Raw genomic sequence first — 21,822 nt, 5'->3', positions numbered from 1 at the left:
GTATGTGAAAAAAGGTTGGTTTGGCTGTTTGGTTGGTTTGTTGGTCCAAGAATGGTGTGACCAATGTAAGTCGGCAATTTTGAGTTTGTGTGCTTGATTTAATTTCACAAATGTGACAGCAATTAAGAGCTGTTTGTTTCGTACGTGATCGAATGTGTGTGTGTGTGAGTTCATTCGTTTGGATATTTTAAACAGTAGCTATGCTAAAAGTATAACTGCATTTGCAATTCATCGATTAATTTTTTTTTTTTTCGTTTCTTCGTCTTGTTTTTGTTGTTGTTGTTGTTGTTTACTGTTCGAAGCGGCTGTTCAATTAAATGTTGACATCACATTTTGTGGCATCATGAATTTTATGTGTGTTTTTTTTATTGCTTCGTGAATCAAATGTAGAAGTGAAGCGATGAGAAGAGAAGGAAAAAGCAGAATTGAAAATGCATGAGTAAATGATGCGAAAAATCGAAGAAAAAAGACTGAAAACAGCATGAAACCTAAATGGTTATCAAAGCAATAATTACCTTTGATTGGCCTGATATTTTTTTTTTCTTTCGAAGGGAATACCAAAATGCATGCAGGCCCAGCATCAAGTAATATGATTATTAAAGTGTCGATGTGTGTTTGTGCTCATATGCGTGTGTGCGTTGTGCATCGTCAACAGAAAGAAAAAAAAAATCTGGCATTTCGGCAATTCGATTGAATTGTTGTTCTCGCTTTTTTTTCCCTTTCGGTTATAGTGATATTTTTTTTCGGATGCGCATTTTCTGTTATTTTTTTCTCTCTCTTGGTGTTTTGCCTTTTTTTTCTCGAAATTCCTGTGATCGGAAACGATAAATTAGTGCCGTAACACAATTATTGCACTCGCATTGCATTTTGTGTGTAGGTTTGAGAATCCCGAAAAAAATCGGAGAGAAAACGAAAGAGAGCAGATTATGTTCGTTGTGTGTCTGTTTCGGGCTATTGTTTTATGAATCGATAAGCGAAAAAGGATATTAGAGCAATTTCCACCGTCTCTTTGTGCCGTCGAAGCAAGTGAACGAATGAAAGAGCCGATCGAATCGCAGTATTGATTTTGAATCATGGTCGATTTAATTTCTTTCTAATTTTTTTTCTGTTCCGTCCACGACAAGTTGTGTGCTGTTTGTTTAACTGGTGATTGCCCTTTTGAAAACGAAATCAAAAAGCAAATATATATTAAAAAAAAACACACAAACACATTTCACAACAACCAAAGTGATCGCAAGCGATTTTATTGCCCGCCAACTACCAGTTTTCATATTCATTTTATCGTTGATTTGGATACTCTTAGTTCTTCGTTTTATGTTTATTCGGGTGCTTAGAATTAAAACTTCACATTCCGCGTGGTTTTTATTTATGTGTGTGTGTGTGTTTATGATTCGGCGGATAAAATCTTTGAAGAGTTGAGTTTTTGCTCGTTTCGTTTTTATAATCCAGGGATTCGAATAAAATGCGACAAAAGCACATTCTTTTTATGTGTCATTTCATCCAATCAAACCGATTATGAATATTGATTTTTATGATTTTATGAAAAACCGTTGATGATTTCAAGTTTTCACATTGAATCAGATGCTCCAGTGTATTTGTGTTTAATTAAAATGGGTGGGGAGGGAGATTTCAAATTGGATACCAAATTGAATTTCACAGCTTATTCTTGATGATGTTTGTCAAATATCAAAGAATTCCAAAGTGTTTCGCTTGTGTGGTAAATTTACGCAAACACATGCAAATTTTGACTGATGAAACAATTGCGGTACAAATGATTGCGAGTAACCACTGAGTGGAAATGCTGTGTATTAGACAATGGAATGCAACTATTTACGAGAAGCACATTTTAATCGGTTCTAACCGCTGCCAAGTGAAACTCTGTCATCATGGTTTTCACCCTTTTTTTTCTCCACCGTAAACACAATTCACGGAATCATGATAAAGAATGCACGATGGCAGTAAAGAGAAAATGACGGGGCGGGGGAGGAGAGTGAAAATACAATGTACACAAAATTTTCAGGCAAAACCGTTTTACGTTGCGCTACTGAAATTAGCGTGATCTCTAGTGCATATAAAGTGGCATGAGTAATATAGTTTACGAACTAGCTTTGGCTCGTGTTCGTTTGTCTCTTTGCTATCGGAAAGGAAGAGAAAAAGAACAAACGAACGAACGAGCGACCGACCGAACGAGCGAGAGTCAGTCTGAACTTTAATTTCAATTTAATCTAAGTTATTTATAAATGTTATCGTTTTACCCAACATTCAACCCAAAATGAAGCAAAGTAGATGGCGAACGTAAACGAAAAATAAATAACAAATGAGAGAGATAGAGAAGATTGGAGAATCTATAGTAAAGTGATAGCCCGTGTGCTCATCTCTAGCATCACATCGAATGATGATGAGTGTGATGAGGGCAGCAGAACTAAAGCACATCGAAACCACTGTTAGCAAAAACAACAATAACAACATGAAACTGAATTTACAAAAAACAAGTACACACACACACACACAGGGAGAGAGAGAGAGAATGAGATACACTGTGAACAAGACGCATATGAAACGAGCCACCAAATCATTCACATGCTGTTTTTGCCACTGCCGCCAAATGCGATGTTATGCACAGCAACTTGTCGCAGCACGAAAATTTATTGCAATACACCAAATTGGTATGCATTGAGAAGCTAGAGAGACACACACATATATACACATGTGGAGAATGCGATAGCAAGAGTTTATACTCTCTGTTCGCCACTTTACGTGCGATTGACTGACTGAACGAGTGAATGAATTTGCATTCACAACTGATGTGAACATTAAAGGAATCCGTACAGATGCTGGGCATATTCGATTTGCCTGTGTATCTCTTTTTTCAAAAAACATTCAATGCCTCAAACATTCTTTGCCTTTATATTTGTGAATTGTCGCGTTACTCTCTCTCTCTCAAGTCGTCTCTCATTCACTCGTTTTGCCTATGGCTGGCTCTCATGTTGTTTCTTCCTTCGGTTCGGCTTCCATAGAGTAGTTCTCGGTTCGGTTTCGAGTCAAGTTTTTGTTTTTGAATCATTGTCGTTGGCGTTATTGCGCCCCGTTTCGTCTTCAGCTTCAGTGGCTGTGTGATATTCTAGGAGTGAAACAGAAAAAAAAAATTTCATACCAAAGTATCTCGCACCGACGAGAGAAAGACAGTCTTTGGCATCACATGTAATTTGTATACGACATTGACATCGTTTAAAGCTTTTTGTTAGATTAAATATCATGGTCTTTAACAAAGTTTTACTGCTGCCACGGATTATGGTTGATACTTTTGTTCGGGCGCTCTTTCTCTGGCGCGTACGTATTTTGCTCGTTGTTTGAGCGTTTGGCCCGCACACACACACACACACAAAAAGCATTGAGAGTATTCAAATTACTTGTGCATCGTGTGTGCGTGTGCGCGCTCGCTCTATATAACTTCACTTGCTTTCCTTTTAACTTGCTTTTATTCGAATGCCTGTGAACTGTGTACTCGTTCGTTTGGTTTTGAATGGCAGTTGCAAAAGCAAATTGCTCGGTTGGTCCATTGGAATCTGCCAATTTGCACATTCAAAATCGCTTGTCTGGCGCTTATTCGTTTCGCCTTGCAAATGCGTTTCGCCATGTCATTTTCCTTTTAAATGCTGCCGCTGCCGCCAGCGTCTATTTTAAATCAGGGCCCCAAATTTCGATTTGTCTCAGTGGTGTGATCCAATTGAGCGGTTTGTTGTTTTAGCGTGCGCTTCCATAAATATTGACTACTCCATCGACTCAGAGCTTCAATGTTCAGTGTGCTAGCGTGAACTGGACGAGAGTTAACAGCGGCCGCCCGTCATTCACACAGAAAACGAAATGCCAGAAGAAGAAAAAAAATCGGATGAAATTGCAAAATAAAATCGCTGAATGACAACACATTCCTTGTAATCCTGTGAGTAAAAATGGAATAATCCATTGATTCAAATACACATTTATTCACTGTCGTTCTAGCTTTCGTCCGTTTCATATCTCTCTCTCTCTCTTTCTCAATTTTGTTTCTAGTGCAAATAATTCACACCCAGCTTCGGATGCTAATGCAAGACAAACGAATCAAATGGCACGGATTTGAGCGCAAATCTCACAATGCATACACACACACAAACACATTCAATGTCATACATCAATCTAATGTCCGGTAGCCCCTCAAAAATCAATTCAGTTTGAAGCAACAATGGCATTTGTGTCCCTTCTGACTGGTTGCTACTGTGTTTTTTATGTGTATGTCGTACTCAGGGCTCAAGTCGTTCGCCCATTTAACATTTTGACTGTTTTCCATACCAAATCTTCGCTGAGCTTCTGTGATTGTTCGCATTTGTTGTGTGTGCTCGCTCATTTTTTTCCGGTTGGTGGTTGTGTTGCCTTTGTGTCGTCATCGTCGTCGTCGTCACTTAGCTATTGTTTTATGGCCAGTCATCATCACCATTGATAGTAAACCGTACCGCTGTTCACATTTATTCCCGTTGTAAAAAGTCTATATTTGACTTTTCAACCATCCCATTCCTATTCTAACTCCTATACTCCCTCGCCCTTCACGCCAGCCCGTGCGCTTTATCTTTGCCAACTGCCACTGAACGAATGCCATCACAAAAGCAAAACTCTATAAATTCTGTATGCGGAATAAAAACAACAGAATACAAAAGACAGATGAAAAAAACAAACTGTGTGCACTGCACATACCCATCAACACTCAAACTTAAGACATACACAATAGAAGTAGATTAAAACCGATGGACATCTTTTCCGTATTATTTTATCCGCTGGTGTACGTGTATACATATCTTCCAACTAACTCTACAGCTCTCTCTCTCTTCTTCACACACACACACACACACACACACACACACTGTGTCACATCACTCTGAGCTGGCCCATTGTGTGCGCGCATTTGTTTCTCACTCTCTCCATCGAGACTTCTTGATGATTTGGAATTTTCTTTTTATTTTTCATCTTTATTTTTGCTGTTGTTATTTTTAATTCCATGAACGAACGAACAAACGAAATGAACACACACATACACTCTTTCCCCATAGCTCAACTCCATCCAAGCAAAATAACAAGGCCAACAAGGGAGGCACCAACAACAACAACAACTAAAATCGTTTACATTTTAATTCGTAATCATAACGAATTGCCTGTAATACTCTGTCTTCTTTCTCTTAAAAATTGGTTGGGCCCCTTTGCTGCGTCCCTTTTGTTTTACAAGTTTCCGTTCTTTTTCTCTTTCATTTCGTTATTCGTTGTACGGTGCACGCACGCTCACGCTCAAACCCCATTCCTTTTATTTACCACTCTCACATTTCCAACACAGAGCGCTTCCTTTTTTATGTGTGTGTGTGTTGCCATCGCATTTAAGCACAACAAAGCAAATGAATTCAATATATGTACCAGTTTTGCGTTGGGGCCACCCAAAACTCCCACACACTCATCTTAAATGGGAGAGAATCACGCGCGCACGCGATCCACCAGAGACACACAAAAAATAAAGAAGAAGAAGAAGAAGAAGAAGATGTGCAGAGAAAAAAATACGAATGGCAAGAATTGTGTTAATGCATTTCGAAGTGTAAGAAAGCGTGTGCTGATGTCTCTTTGAAAGACATCAAATTAAATCTACACATCCACCCGACACCGACACAGGGACAACGCAAACAACAATAACGCGATATTAAAAAAAAAAAGAAGAGTTTATTCTTTTTTTCTCTGCTTGTCGCTTTTTTTTCGCTGAAGAGAGCAACACTCTTGTCCTTTTTTATCATCATTTCTCTCTCTCACTCACTCCCTCGTTCGCTCTCTCTCTGCTGTTTTTTTAGCACAGTTCGTTCATGTTTTTTTCTGTGTCCCGTTTAAATTCTTTCTGTCTTGTTCAAGTGTCAGTGGCTGATATTGGTGTGCGCCTTCATCTCATCTGGTTTTTGATTTGGTCGCACTGAGCAGAATTTTTTTTTCTCAGCCTGAGTGAGCGTCGTGCTACTCCTTTGACAGCCTTGTTGCCTTTTTTTTTAGTGCACACAAAGATCTTCGACCGACAAGGCACATATTAAATTCGTGTTCCGACAAAAATGAGGTTCGAAGAGCGAATAAAAAATAACGCACAGAGAAAGAGGGAAAGAGAGAGAGAGAGAACAGCAGAGTGAACCATCAAGAAAATCTCTTAAAACCGGAACGAAAGTAATGATGAAAACTGATAAAAAAAAATTACAGCCTCTTACACACACACAATTCGCATGCACGAATAATTTAGTGAAAAAAGGCGTTATCACATCGAGATCTTGAGATTAAACAACCGGAGAAAAATCGACAAAATAACGCGATGAACAAAAACATTTTTGTTCTTGCTCTTCTTCTTCTTCTTCTTCTCCATCGTTGACTTTAAAGTAGATGAAAAACAAATTGTGATAAAGAGATAAATAACATAAGCAAATGAATGCATACAGCAATGACAAAAGAATTATTTAGTGTAGAAAATTCCGGATTACGTATGCGCCAATGTTTCGATGTGGACAAAATTATTATCGCAAACAATTTGAAATGGCAAAATTCTGCTCTTTTTCATAATATAGGCAAGTGGCAACAAGAAAGCTTAAGTTGTATGCAAACACATGCCATACACGCGTTCGTATAATCAAATTTTTTGGTGTTTCTTTTCACTGTGCTTTTACTGGAAAAAAAAAATGTCTAGAAATATGCACAACATCACCACCACCTCCACCAACTCGATTGTCGCATGAATAAACATTAACTTCGTTTCATACGAATCAACGAATAAACGACACAAAAATGAGCACACAAAATGTCACCGTGAAATGTTGCATAGAAAAGCCTAAACAATTTTCCTTCGTTAGAAGCCTTTGTATCGGGTGATGTCTTTAAAATCATCTTGATTAAAAAATATGCTTGAAATGCGCTCAAAGTCAACAGCAGTTGTTCTGCTGCTCGTTTCACTTCACTTCTTCCCATTTTTTACTCTGCTTTGCTTTCGCACTCTATGTTGTTTGTGATATTATCTGCGTTCCATTTCCCTTGGCGGTGCAACTACCATTTAGGAAGGAATAAATAAGTCATCTAGGGCATTTTTTACTCTCTATCTTTCTCTGTCTCTCTCTCCTCAATCGTGATTTGGAATACCGGGAACAAATGAACTCAACGGTTTGCACAAAAGAGCAAACTACAGAGGAAAAAAACACAACACATTCCATGAAAAACATTTAATATTCTTAATTTGTTTCATCAAACCGACCCCTGTTCCGCGACCTCCCAAAAGCCACAGCTGAAGGAGTTTGAATCGTCTTTCGCTTTCTCTCTCTTCAATTCATTTTCTGTTTCTCTTCACCAAGCGCATTATTATTTTCTGGGCAAATGCCGATTTCATTTTCTACCTTACAATTCATTACAATTTTCCGTAATCAGGATTTGATTCATTCTCTGCAATTTTCGCCGAGCTGCTCTCCCACACTCTCTTGTGCTGCATATTGTGATGAGATTGTGTGGCTTATCTTATTTGCCGAAATGATCTTTGAAGAGAATGCGAAATAAAAACGGCGCCCAATGTAATAAAACCACCCGAATACGAACACGAAAACGGTAAAAACGGATGACGGCCAAATACAAACGAAAACGCAAAATGTTGCAGAATAAGAAAATGATAGGAAAAGAAAGCGGGCGAGCGAGCGAGCGAGAGAGAGAGAGAAAATGAAGTCCAGTCCAATTGTTTGGATGAATTTTTGCTGAAATACACAGAAAAATCCAAAGTTGTTGATGGTTTCTAACAGTTGTTCCGGATTTTTATATCCGAAAAATTGGTTACGTAATAACCGATACTGGTGTTATTGCTGCTGTGCACCATCGAAAGTTTTCGGGTTCTGAGGCCATTTATGTGCCATAAAAAGCAAATACATGCTCTCGCCTCAATAGTTTTCCTATGCCGAAGTGTAATTGCTGTAAACGAACGAAAGAGAGAAAGAACGAAAATATGAGAGGAGACGAATAGAAAAGAGAGAAAGAGAGAAAAAAAAATCAAGAAACGAAAATTCCATTCATTTTCGGTGCGCTCTTTATTATAAAAATAATAAAACTCAAAGAATATTTCGATTTGCTCAGGCACAAGCTCACGTGAACAATTCAAGTATTGGCAAGTGAAGCTAAAAACCAAAAGCCGATATGCAGTTGTACACACATACACACACACACGCTCTCACCATTGTCCCAGAGCAGTTATTTCGACATATATGTGCTCAATGCCACAGACACGAATAAAAATATAGAGTAAAATCGTTTGAGAAACGAGAAAAAAGCACTCAACTTCGAGAATCAAATCGAATTTAAGCTGATAAAACTCAATCTTAACGGATGGCCGAGATTTTTGCATCGCAACCGATTTCTCTTCCTTTGGAAAACGAAAAGTTTTCTTTCCCCCCGTCGTTATATGTATTTATTTATTTTTTGTTTGCACGTTTGCATTTGAAGTATCACCGCTTTGAGACACGGGCGTTTGGTCGTTGAGTGCAAATCGGTTTGGTAAACTAAATGGCCAGCATTCGAGGTACGTTTTACATTGGCATGAAGGCAACAGCTCTTCATGCCCAAAACGGTTCACATATATGTCCATCAATTTTTTTTCTCACTTTTTTTTCGACGTTAAGTTTACAACTTGACATTTTTATGAATTTTACTTTCGAAAGATGGGCTAGCCACAACACATACATAAAATATGCGGATCAGTTCAAATCATTCCGTCAACGAACTTAAAGCTACTCGATAAAAATCGCTGTCGTGTTTGCAATCATTAACTGGCGTATTCATTTGTGTATGATAATTCAGTTCGTGGAAACTGATTTTAGAAAATAAATACTCTCCTCTGGACGATAGCTTAAACCGATAACAGAGATGCTGCTCATTAATGTGCGATAGCCTGGAGCGATGTGTTTACTGGTTGCTGGGCGCCCACAATATATCGATTTCAATTAATGTAGCCATTTTTTTTCTCGTTAGAACTCGCCAATCCCATACTCTCACACTAAGTGAAAGTGAAACGACGGCAAAGTAGAAGAAGAAGACGACGAAAAAGACAAACGTAAGCTTAATATAAATAAGCGGCAAATAAACTGAAATTGTAAATGGCAGTGCCGAGCGGAAATGTGACAATAATTATTCTGGTGGTGTTTTCTCAAAAAGCTTCTCTTGATGCCTCGTGTCTCTGTCTGTCCTTCTGCCTCTCATTCTCTTGCTCCATGTGTTTTCGGTTAAGAATCGCGTTTGTTTGTTTATTTTTTCTTTTGTTTTGGTAATTTATTTCGTGCAGCTGATGTTGCCACAGTCAATACGCATTTCCGATGTTTCGTCATATTTCGGCTACCGCATTTTATGTTTGCCATTCGTTAGGTTTTCGCAAGGGTAAGGACGACATATATATATAGAGAGAGAGAGAGAGAGAGAGAGAGAGAGAGAGAGAGAGAGAGAGAGAAAACGAACAAGCGAGGAAAAGAAACAGCAACAACACATTGGACACACATTTATTCATTTTTCTTTCTTAGCGATGCGATTTTTTTTTTGTTCCTCATTCCGTCTCTTTTCCCATTGTCGTCGCAACACTCGATGGTTTCGCATTCTCTTTCGTGCACATGGTAAAAAAAGTTAACAGCGCACGAAGAAAACGCAGAAAAAAAAACTCGACCATCCGAAAAATGTGAACCAATAAATTGTTTATTTTGTTTATTTTGTATTCGGTATTTTTTTTGTCCCACTCTCTCTATCTCTTGCCACTGCTCTGCTCCCCTTTTTTACGCTGTTTTTATTCAGCGCGCTCAAGAAATATTGCATTGGGTTGTGTCCCGTTCGAATGTGTGAGTAAGATGTTATTTATCTTAGGAAATATGTTGGTTCGGGCGATGCATCGCTTGTCGTTCGGTGCGCGAAATGTCTCTCTGTTGTGCTTTTAAATGTGCTCCCGCTTTCGGAACGGAGTGACACCACACACAAAAACGAGAACAGCAACAACGACGACGACGATGGCGAGCACAAGAAGAAAATAATGAAGCGAAACGAAAACACTCATTCTCACAGCACACACACACACGCACACACATACATACACACAATGAAAAAGCACCAAAAATTTATAAGGAATCTCTCGCTTTCGCTTCCCATTTCTCTCTCTCTCCGCTCATCGTTGTATTTTGTATGTCGGACACCCGACATTTCTCTAACCGTTTTTTTCACTCGTTGCTTTTCGACCGAGTGTTGCTCGCCCTCTGATGCATGCTCTTCATCAAGTTCCAGCTGGCTCGGTTGGTTTGGCTTAATAGCAGCACAATGCATCCATCGCAACGATTTGTATCGCATGATTCGTGTCTTCGTCGTTGTTCTTTTTATTCCCTCTTTCTCTCTCTCTCTCTCTCTCTCCATCTCTTCGCCACCAATCATTCGAAGCTATTTTCGTTTCGACTGGCGGCGCAACAGTGATCATTATGATTATGAATTGAATTGCACAAAACGGCAGTTACACTGCATCTGACAGTAGATTTTATGTATCCAAATGGCTGCTTGATGTCACTCATGACGCTTTGGTCAATGTCATTTCATCTTCTCGATTCGCCAGTAAAAAAAACACTTCACGTACTCAGTCTCACTCACTCTCTCTCTCTCTCTCGCTTTTATCGTTCGCCTGCCCCTTTCACCATGGCTCGTCTCAACACAGTATTGTTATGATGGTTATCTCGCTCGAGTCCAATATTCCAGAGTACTTAACACAATAACCGACTTGTATGAATGTTTTTAATGCATTATTACAGCCATTTCGGCCACTAGCGTCACATACACTTACGCTTATCACACATTCGCCAATGAAAAAAAGCGACCATCGTTTCCGATGCTATTTTTTTTTCGGTGGAATTTATGAGCGCTCACACATGTGCGCGCATTCTGTGATATTGGTTAAGTTTTTGCATTATTGTCGAGCATTTGTTACAATTATTTGACCCGACCAATTAAATTGTCTACCATTTACGTGTCTCCCCGCCTTCAATCGCTTCGAACACATAATATCTAGTCAAATATTCATTTTACCAACTTGATGGCAATTTCATTCGAAGAATCCACATTGGAATCGGAATCGATAAATTCTTCTGCTGAGAGGAAAATCGCATCGCGCAGAAATTTGCAAATGAAAACCCCAATAAAAATAACGACGTTTTCGATGTAAACAGATTGAATGTGGCTGAAATATTGTTGTTGTAATTTAGATGGCATTCATCGTCGTCGGTGACGATGTCGATGTAGTTGGTGTGCGGCTAATAATTTATCGAGCAATATTGTGGCTAATGTACAGAATAGAAATAGATATATTACCTCGATTTACAGCGCTCGAAACAACAATAGCGAATGATAGCGTGAGCAAAGCAGAACGAGATGCAGAGAAAGACAGACAGACAGGGGGGAAAGAAAGAGAGATAGAGTGATGCACACGATGGCGACGACACCAGCAGGAGCTATTTCACTATTATAAAAGTCAAATAGATATAGTATCTCGTAGTGTATATATTATTGTCGTTGTCTCTTGAACTGATGAAAATGGCAAAGAGACATCGAGAGTAGAATGGGATTGAGAGATGGAGTGAGATGAAGCGCGATATCGGTTGAACTGGAAAAAGCATCCCATATATAAATAAATAAATAAACAAATAAAAATATGAACGCATTCGCTGTGTGCACATACATTAACGCACACACACACACACACACACACACACACACATCTATTCGTGGTGGTGGTCGCATTTCAAATCACAGACATCAAACCATAGCCATTACGTATAAAACTATAACATTGGAATAGTTGGAAGAATCGATGTCGGTGTTTTATTGGAAAGTCACACATACATACACAGACATTACGCTGAAAAATGCGAAACAATTTCAAAGTACACAGGATACGACGTATCGAGATCGAACGAGAGAGAGAGAGAGAGACAGAAAAATACAGCGCACAAAACGAATGACTAAGCATTTCGTTAGCTTGGTATTTGCACCAAACACACACGCACAAAAATAGTAATGGAGAGATTTGTGCTCTGCCATCGATTTGTCAGTATATTATTAAGCAGTGATACGGAACGCGGCAAATGGCAAACAAATCGACTTACTATCGACAGTAAACATCGCCGCCAATTTAATCCTAGGTACTTGTTTCTCTTCCCTTTTTTTCCCTTGTGCTTTTTTCTCTTTTCGCTTTGTTTTGATCGATTTTTCACTTCTGGAGCCGCGATTTTCTTGTATCGAAACCATTGCACAAAACAAGTGAAATTGGCGCAATGATAGCGCAAGCACGCACAACAACAGTATCGAAACCATAAGCACTCGTACAATGTGATGAGATATATTCATCGTTTTCCGTTCTTTTCACTATATCGTCGTTCCTTCGGCATTGTCTTTTGTGTGTGTGTGTATGTGTGTGTGCGTGCGTGGGTTTGACGCAAATGCATACATTCATTATTAGTGCGGGTTGTAAATAACACACACATAGCTGAAGTGAAATTAATTATGGCCGGCGTTTTGAATGTCTTTGCTGTTCGTGAATCCCTCATCCATTTGGCGAAGATCACAACACTGACGCTGGAATGGGCCAAATCTATTTCGAATTGGCAATGTAAATATTAGTTCATTAATGGCGCTGAATGTGCATATATTGAGAAATTGGCTAATGCCAACCGACAATTCTTCTTTGGCCTTTGCCCCATAAACAGATTTCATTTCTCTCTTGCGCTCTCAATCTCAATTTTATTTTATTGCCATTTAAAGATGCCATTTTTTTGCGAGTGTCTCCTAAACGAATTATCCATTCGTTGTCGTTGCTGAATGTCTGTCACAATCTTTTTCTTTCTCTTCATCTTGTGCACACCCAACAATAGATAATCATTTTGGATATTCTGAAATCTGCATTAGAATAGCAACAATGATGAAATGTATAAAAAAAATTGCTCGTTCGAAAATCGAGTTGTCTCTCCGAGCATCAGCGGCAGCAGCAGCAGCATTCTCAGTCTAATAAAAAAGAAAAGAAACGAAAGAAAATATAGGTCGTGTTATGAAAAATGGCAGTTCCACATATGTAAAGGAGCGAACGTTCAAGCCTTAATGGGCCGTTTGGGCCAAAAGAACTTTTCGCAAATGTCTACCGCAAACGGTTGTTGTTTTTGGATGCGATGAAAGAAAATTGTGACGAGTGAACGAATGGGATAGAGCAAGAGCAAGCGATAATGTCGCAAAAATTCATAACGAAACCAAAAACCAAAGCCAATATTATATGTCGCCGCTCAACTAAGCACATTACAGTATTTCGTACATCTTTTCGCAGCTCGCCGACGAAATGTGAACATATCAAGTTATCGCTTGAAAACATATACCGAAACGGTGGTGTATTGTTCTTCGATTTGAATACAGCAATTTTTTTCGTTGTTGTTGTTGTTGTTGTTCGGTTCATTGTGATTTTGGTCTACACTGACTGTATCATCTCTTTCAGACGATCGTTCGGTTTTCGGTGATACATCAAACGAGATATATCGTCCAGCCAATATCTTCTGTTCCAGCATTCGATTTTCCATATTTTGGCTTTGCCTTTCGACAGCCGAGAGAAAGGAAGAAAAAAAATTGTTCAATCTTTTTCTTTCCATCAAAAATGAAATGAACAAAATTCTTAAACAAACTTTTTATGGTTTCGACGACCGACCGACCAACCGACACAGCCACACAAACACATCGAGTCTTTTTTTTTCTATGGCAAGCAAACATCCTAGACCGAAAGATTATCGAACGAAGTGAAATAGAGTTTTGTGCATAAATACAATGCAAATTCATGCGATTATGATAATTCCGCTTCAATAATAATGATATTTATTTGTTTTTCGCACATAAATGCTACACATTTATGTCGTCGGCAAGAGATAGAGTGGACGACAAAACGCCACATGCATACCGAATACACAACAACACACGAACACATTTACCGAACTAAATTATGTCTCGGTTCTCGCAAACACTGAGATGAATTGTAAATAAACCCGATAAAGAGTAATAACGGAAAAACAAGAAACTGATGCTGGAGAAGAGAGTGAGAGAAAGAGAAAATAGAACCGAGAGCACTTTTTTTTTCCTTTTGGATGTGCTTATGTACAAAACAATGGCAGAATTTCGCAGCTCGTGTGCGCGCCCACAAATAACGATTGTCATAATCGGCCATACGAATAAAGGAAACAAACAGACATTCGTTAAAGCGGTTTGCAAAAATATTCCAAGCACTCTACCATCTCGTTGCATATCAATTTCTATCTCTCTGCTTCTGTTTCTCGCTCTGTGATTCTCTCTCTCTCTCTTTCTGCTTCTTTCTCTCTCGCAGATCCAAACAACAATAACAATAAGCGATGAGTCAAACATTGATTTCGCTTCGACAAAACAAAAACAACATGATTTGTGAAAAATAAAGTTGCAATGTGCCATTTTTTTTCTCTTCGCTCTGTTCCATTGCACACACATAAACTTTTGCCGTCCTTCCTTTCCCCCTCCCTCCATCTTCCACTGCATATACCACTATCAATGCTCCGTTTTGGGTGAATGTGTTGCAAAAAAGTTGCCGTTCGTCTGCGCTTTTTCAGCGTGCATATTTGGTGCATAAGCACTTTGGTCGCTTCTTGAACCGTCTGATAAACGTATTCCATTCGGAAGCTTATGAACTATGTACATTTTGAAAACAATTTGACCTGATTGTCTCGTTGCTGCTTTCTTTTGTTTGTTTTTTTCTTCTTTTTTCCTCGATCCCATCTTCCACTCTATTGACTAATGTGTACATTATTCAAATGAAGTCAACAGAAATTCATTTTATTTTACTCAATTTATTGGCATTTTCATTCGATTCATATGGGTGTGGCTCAATCGAGTGTAGTTATTCCATCGCATCATCTGCCCGCACCAAATTACATCATAAATTTTGTCAACTACTTGAAAATTCCGTTATCGGATGAACATTCTAATCGAAAGCTGCTGGATGGGAAAAAAAGAGATGAGTATTAAAGCCGTGTATGGGTAATTCCACCTAGAGCTTCCTTCATTTCGATGGGCTATTTTCACAACATAACTAAACTCCATTGGATTCCATATAACAATGGCATCCGAATAATATTATCGCAATCATCGGCAGAAAAGAAGAAGACCCCAATTTTTTCTTTGGCCGTTCCACTTGTGTTCGTTTTAGACAACACAAAGGAAAATGCATGAAAATGATAAAAAAAATATCATGGAAAATTCGCTCAAAATTCGAAGCCTATTGGATTAAAGCAGTTTGGCCTCGGCATTTCTCTCGCTCTTTCCCTCTCTGAGTCAGTGTCTTGCTTTCGTTTCTCGGTTCCATACATGCAGATGATGTACGCACTTCAGCCGTTTTACCTCCAACGGCGTGCGGAAAGCAGTTTCAATTTTACCACCGACAGAGATTCAAAAAGCACTTTTAACTTAAGATGAAATATCACAAACACACCACCGTTCCAAACGAACGAGCGAGCGAGTCACCGCACCACAACCCAAACACAGCCAACAATGAATACGATTGAGATTCAGATGAGAAAAAATTTATATAAAAAGATGAATGAAATATCAAGCGGTATTATGCATGAGAGCCGTAATTTTTTCCCTTCTTCAAGGGCGAAAAAAGGTCTCAAGCACACACACACACATAGTGAAAAGAAGAAAGAAACAGAATCAAATGAAAAAAAAAAGAGTCTTTAAGAGTTATTCTAGTGATTCTTGTATGCCGTTGGCTTTGACATTCGTAGGCCATTTCGTGCGTTATTATTTTTCTCTTTCGCTTGCGTTTTTGCTTTGTTATGATGAAAATCACATGCATGAGAATATATTCTAAAAGGATTATGTTTTTTTCTTCTCTTTTCCAGGATTGAAAATTCAACCAGCTCTATATGCTTATCCAGAACTGGGCGATCTTATTGGTGACCATTGAGTACAGTAATATGGTTAAAAATTGATTAAGTGAAAAACATGAAAGGTCACGATCAAATCAACGTTTAAATACGGAAAATTTCGACAAGAAATTAAAAAAGAGAAAATAATCATACTCGGAAAAATAGACTCTACAATCAACTCAACAACATTGACTGAAAATTTAGTGTATTAAAAAAAGGCAAAATTGATGAAAAAAAGGGGTAAGAGTTCATTGTGGTTAGTTTAAAAAAAAAGAAGAGCAAATAAAACTCGAATTGAAATCAATGCGTCCAATTAAAAATGTCAATTGAAATGCAATGTTGGTACGCAATGAAAATATGCTATTGATAAAAGCGCAAAAAATCCATTTATTTTTATAGTTTGTTCGTTGCAAGTTTTTTTTTTCCTTTCTCCCATCTGTTGTTGAAAACTTCAATTGGGGGGACTGCATCCGTATTTTCGCTACACCCACAGAAATAAAAAGCATTCACTTTGTTTCGTTTGATTTCCTTCTTCTTTACCGGTTCATTATTATTGTTTTCGGTTAGTGTACAAAAATCAACTCACTCTTCTCGGTGCCCGTTTGAATCAATGTTGAACGTATGCCAAAACAATTTTGGAGCAAAAAAGCATCACAAACACTAAATCAAAAAGCGAATACGAATTGAGCGACCGGAAACGTGAAAAGCAACGAATAAACCAACAACAAACACAAACACACACAAACACACCAGTAAAACTGTAAAAGAATCAAGAAGCAGTAGATGAAAACTTTTGCTTAATTTGAAATAATTCTTTGTGAACGAAGACATCGACAAATAAAATCGCAACAACAGTAAAACCGTGTAAAAACAACTGACACATACTCTTTCTCACTCGTTCCCCGTGAATAAACATAACGAACACAAACAAGTAACAAGCAAATCCAATTTCTTTTATTGTTTGTTTCGGTTTTGTGTACAACAAATCACAGCATCGAGCACACTATTTGGCTCGTGACAAAGTGCTACATGTTCAATCGAAGCAGAGAATAACAGCAAAAAAAAAGCAGAAGCGAATAGCGCAGAGTAGTTTTGTGTTGCAGTGACGGTCGTTCATTCGTCTGGTGTCGACCCCCTGTAAGGCATCTGCCCTATCTGAACGGAAAAAAAGTCATAGTGCGATTGCAGCTAGTGCTGGCGTTGCAGTGTGGCGAAGTGACACAGTGATGTTTTGCATGGTTTTCTTAAACTTGTCTGTCATACATTTAAAAAGCAAACATCGTCGACTTTGTCGAATATAGAAAAATCGACAGTTCTTTAACCAAAAGTATCGAAAAGAAGTTTGTTCGTCTTTCTTTCTCTATCTTCGTAATTGTATATATATATATATATATATATATATATATATATATATATATATATGTGTGCATCATTGTGTGCAGAAACGACGTCATAAAACTGTACAAAAAATAAAGAAACAAAATATAACAGCAAAAATAAATATAATAATAACCACAACAGAAGGTACTAGAAGACATCAAAGACGGTGAAAGTACATGCCCAACAAAAGAATTGAAATACACAGTGAGTGAGTGAGTGAGTGAGATAAATTTAATAACTCAACTAACAATCGAATTTATCCTTCAGTGAATTGAAACTGAAAAGGCACTGACACACACACACACACACACACACATACAGGAAAAAAGTTGATAAAGAAAACAACAACAATAGCAAAATGTGCTTTCAGTGCAACGTCTGCTTCTATTCATCCACCAACTGGTAAAACTCATTTTGGTCAAAAGTGAGGCAAAGAAAGAGATAGAGCTATATTCATACATATATAAATTAAAATCAGTGCTCGCTTGTTCGCTGAGCCGCTCAACATCGAAAGCATCGAGCTTCAACGGTGGATATATTGCAAATAGTGATAGTGATTGAGTTTTATAAAAAAAATAGCAGACAGAAAAACAAACAATTGAAAAGGGAAGAGGAAGAGAGCACGAGAGAGAACCGAGAAGAGAAACAGAAATAAAGTAAAAAAAAATCCCAATCGAAAACATCAAACAGAAAACTTTTTGGATATTTTTTTTTCTTCTTCTCGCACAAAAACTGCAATATTATTTCGATAAATAAAATCGGACAAGCGTTGTATGCAGCGCACATTGATATTGACACAGGTAAGCAAAGAAACACACCACCACACAGTACAAAAACAAACCACACAAAACTTAATAACTTTGCTCAGATTTCTGTACAGAGTTTCGGTTGGAAAAACGCTCTCCTCCTTCGTTCGGCTACCAGTCAAAAACAATGTAACAAATGTTTGAATCTTTACATTGTCCGCCAAACACATTTGCTTCGTTTTTTTCAATCTCTGGTGCGAAATTAAACATTTTCCCGGAAAACGGGAAAATGTAAACGCACACGATGGATGAATGAATGGAGAGAAAGGGAACGTGCGAGCTAGCTTTCCTACGTTTTTTTTTTTGAAAACATAAAATATGATCTTTTAAGTAACGAAAATTACGAGTGAAAAGCAAAATAAGTGCGCTTTAAATATGATTCACAAGCTGGCATTTCGATTACGCTTTCGCCCTCCATAAAACTCTCAACTTTTCCTTTTGTTATTGCTCTTTTACGCAAACAACACTGCAACAACAACAACAACAACAACGACGACGACGACGGCGACGGCGACGGCAGTACACACAAAAGGAAGAAAAGATGGGAAAAGAATGAAGAATTCTTCTAAAAATTTGTATAAATAAACTACATTTGGTATTTAATGCAGCGAATTGAAATGAGAGAGTGGTAGTAGTGAAGAGGAAACACCCATATTCTAACAACAACAGCAAGATAGAAAAAAAAATAGAAGAAGAAAACCCAGCAAAATGATTGCAAACTCAACAACGCCCAAATAAAAATCGTCGGTCGGTATGGCCAAAGCGGCGAAATGAAAACGACAAAGAAATAGTGAATAGAATGCCAAACCACTTAAATACCGTTATTAATCACATTTAGTAGACAGATATTAATTTGATATCATTCTACTCTCTTTTCATTTTTTTTTCTTCTCATCTTCTTCTTCTTCGTTCTCAAGTTGCTCCTACATTTTCCGCTATCGTTGCTCGTGCGTTAAGAGGTTGAAATGCCTTTGATTTTCGTCGTTTTTTTTTCTCTGTCTCTCTATCTCATTCACTCTCTTTTTTTTAAATCGTTCGCTTTTTGCTGGGAAAATCGTTTCGATTCATGTATACTTTGGATTCTGTTTTGCGGTGGATCTTCATCGAAGGCCAGAAACGGAACGGCAAACGACCACAGCAGGAGAGTGAGAGAGATGAAGAGACAGAGAGAAATCGAAAAATAACAAATTTATTTCCGGATTTAGGGTAAATGTGTCCTGTTCGATTGGTGATTTCGACGCGGCAGTGCAAAAATAGCGTTGAATAATAATTTCCATACTGAACTAAATCCAATTATCCATCCAAAAGGAATGGGAACACAGAAGACAAGACTCCGAAAATGTCGAAAAGGAATGACTACATTTCTTTTTCTCGCTCCCAAAGCTCCCTTTTTTGGCAACATAAATCGAACATTCTAATTCACCGTGGCCGATGCCTAGCGCGATTTTTTCTTCTTCGTTTTCTTTAAATACCGCCCGATTTTGCCATCCACAAAAGACACATTGAAACACAAAACATTTTTGTCTAAAGAACGAATATGCAAACTTTCCGTTTGCTTCAAAATAGCAAGGCGAATCGAGACATCGAGGCTTTTGCTCTCAAACTATACCAATGCTTTCTTCCACTCTCCTTTTCCCGTTCACCGATTATTATTTTTCATCTTAAATGCTTTTGCTTCCAGTTGGTTGACTGGCGAAAGCGAAGCGAAAAGCACGGAGTACTGTTGCTGCGATGACAAAGCCCAGAATTGATTATATTTTAAGTTTAAATTTATCGCTCTCTTTTAAATGATTTCTTTATTTCACTTCTCTCTCTCTCTCTTTCCGTGTATGTTTGTGAGAGACAGAGTGTGTTTGCCGTACATGAATTGTAATCATTTGGCATTGAATGAGATGCGCTTACCTCTTGATACCGTCGATCTCTTGAATGATACAATGTTCTCTCTATCATTGCTAAAATCGTCCAACTTAAAACGGCCGTACGACAATCATCCTTATTCCGCTTCGTATTTCTCTTATTTCTCCTCATCTTTTCAATAAAGGACGACAAAAAGTCGAGCATGTCGACGAAGATTCCACTGATTTCTCCATGACAATGACAATTTGCTGCAACGTTCACGAATAGAAAGAAAAATTTATATGGAATTAAATGAAACGAGAGAATGAAAAAAGAAGAATGAAAAAAAAAACGGTGGCCGCAATAAAGCAACTGTAACCGATCGAGTTATGTTCAGCGATAATATTAAGCGTTAGTGGCAATATCTCACATCGAACAAATCGTAATTCCATCGCATTCATCACACGGATATCGGGAGGATATTTTACCATTATAATATCGCTGCAATCCAGTGTATGCCTGCCGATTTTCTTGTGCAAAAAATAATTTCAATGCAGAATGCACACATTTCAATTATCGAGACAAAGAATTATTGGGTACATAAAAAGTGAAATGTTTTCTTTAAAATATGAGACACGCATGTACCAAATAGTTCTCACTTAACTTTATTCGATGTGATAAAGAAATGAAGAAGATGCAAATAATTCAAACATATATTGCTTGCTGCCACCAAACCATATGGAGCAAACATTAAATAGCTCATAACGATAAGAGAGCTGTGCACTTAAACACCATTTCCTCGTAAATTAAAACGCATTTCGGGTGCAAATATTCAGGAGATTATTGCATTTGATTCATTCCTTTTGGCGAATGAAAACAACACAATTAATTCAATGGAAATAGCAAAATGAGCGCGCTTTCCTCTTTCTCTAGCTCTCTCTCTCTCTCTCTCTCTCTCTCTCTCTCTTTCCCATTAAATCGAAAATACATCTATATTCCGATTATTTTTCTTTTATTGCATCTTCCTCCCCATACACAATATCAACCGAGAGAATATGAAGAAAAACCATGTCCGAACGAACCTTTTGAGTATTTTGTTACATCTCGTTTCAGTGAGAATATAAAACAGGCGAATATTGGTACTTGTTCGTAGATTATCTAAGCAATATTTGTGTCATTTTGATTATGTACGTTAGAGATAACACGTTATCAAAAATGCTAATGTCGTATGGTGTGAGAGAGAGATTGAGCTATTAAATGATGGTAAAAAAAGGGGGCGTTAAGTCAGTGTTGGTATTTGGGCTGCTGTTATTCTGTTGACAACACATCAAAATGAAATTAAATAACAATATAAGTTCATTACAAACTAACGAATTTACTCAGAAAAAAATGAAATAAATTACGCGATTATGTGCATTTTGGCTGTGTGTGTGTGTGTGTGTGTGTGCACGGTACGCTCTCATTCTCACAAAATCACTTATTTTGCTGCCATCGTCGTTATTGTTGTTGTTAAAGTTATTGTTGGGCTACGCGCTTCATTATTTTGCCATTTTTAATCGAATCCGTCTGCCATTTACTTGCTGTTTCGGTTGCAAGTGCGTAAGCAGCATTTTTTTTTTCAGATTGAATCAGCAAATTTACCCTCGTGCGATGCCACTACCGATTCGTTCGTTCGTTTTTCGTCTTCTCTTCCTTCACTTGGCCAGTGTATGTGCATAATGCGTACGTGCACGTAGAAAATAGAAACAGACGCTCAATATTCAAATTGTATGAAAATAATCCACGTAAACTGAATGAAT

At 38.0% G+C, this 21,822-nt stretch overlaps 1 protein-coding gene across 5 annotated transcripts in view; it reads left to right on the top strand.

Annotated features, from left to right (window-relative positions):
• The window catches only part of LOC129576675 (nephrin), a 395,651-nt gene that overhangs the window by 1,282 nt on the left and 372,547 nt on the right, over nucleotides 1–21,822 (top strand). For 3 of the 5 annotated variants that reach the window (XM_055462090.1, XM_055462086.1, XM_055462091.1), the window contains exon 2: nucleotides 15,975–16,241. The gene's annotated coding sequence lies outside the window, so the exon portion shown is untranslated. Of the gene's footprint in view, nucleotides 1–9; nucleotides 66–15,974; nucleotides 16,242–17,421; nucleotides 18,182–21,822 lie in introns of those variants that run through there. The other 2 variants (XM_055462088.1, XM_055462089.1) reach the window with 2 other exon arrangements.

The sequence above is a fragment of the Sitodiplosis mosellana genome, unplaced genomic scaffold, assembly GCF_009176505.1.
Source record: "Sitodiplosis mosellana isolate CC-2019 unplaced genomic scaffold, AAFC_SMos_1.0 Smas_scaffold_6191, whole genome shotgun sequence".
Taxonomy (NCBI): Eukaryota; Metazoa; Arthropoda; class Insecta; order Diptera; family Cecidomyiidae; genus Sitodiplosis; species Sitodiplosis mosellana.
This window is presented reverse-complemented; position numbering and strand designations above follow the sequence as displayed.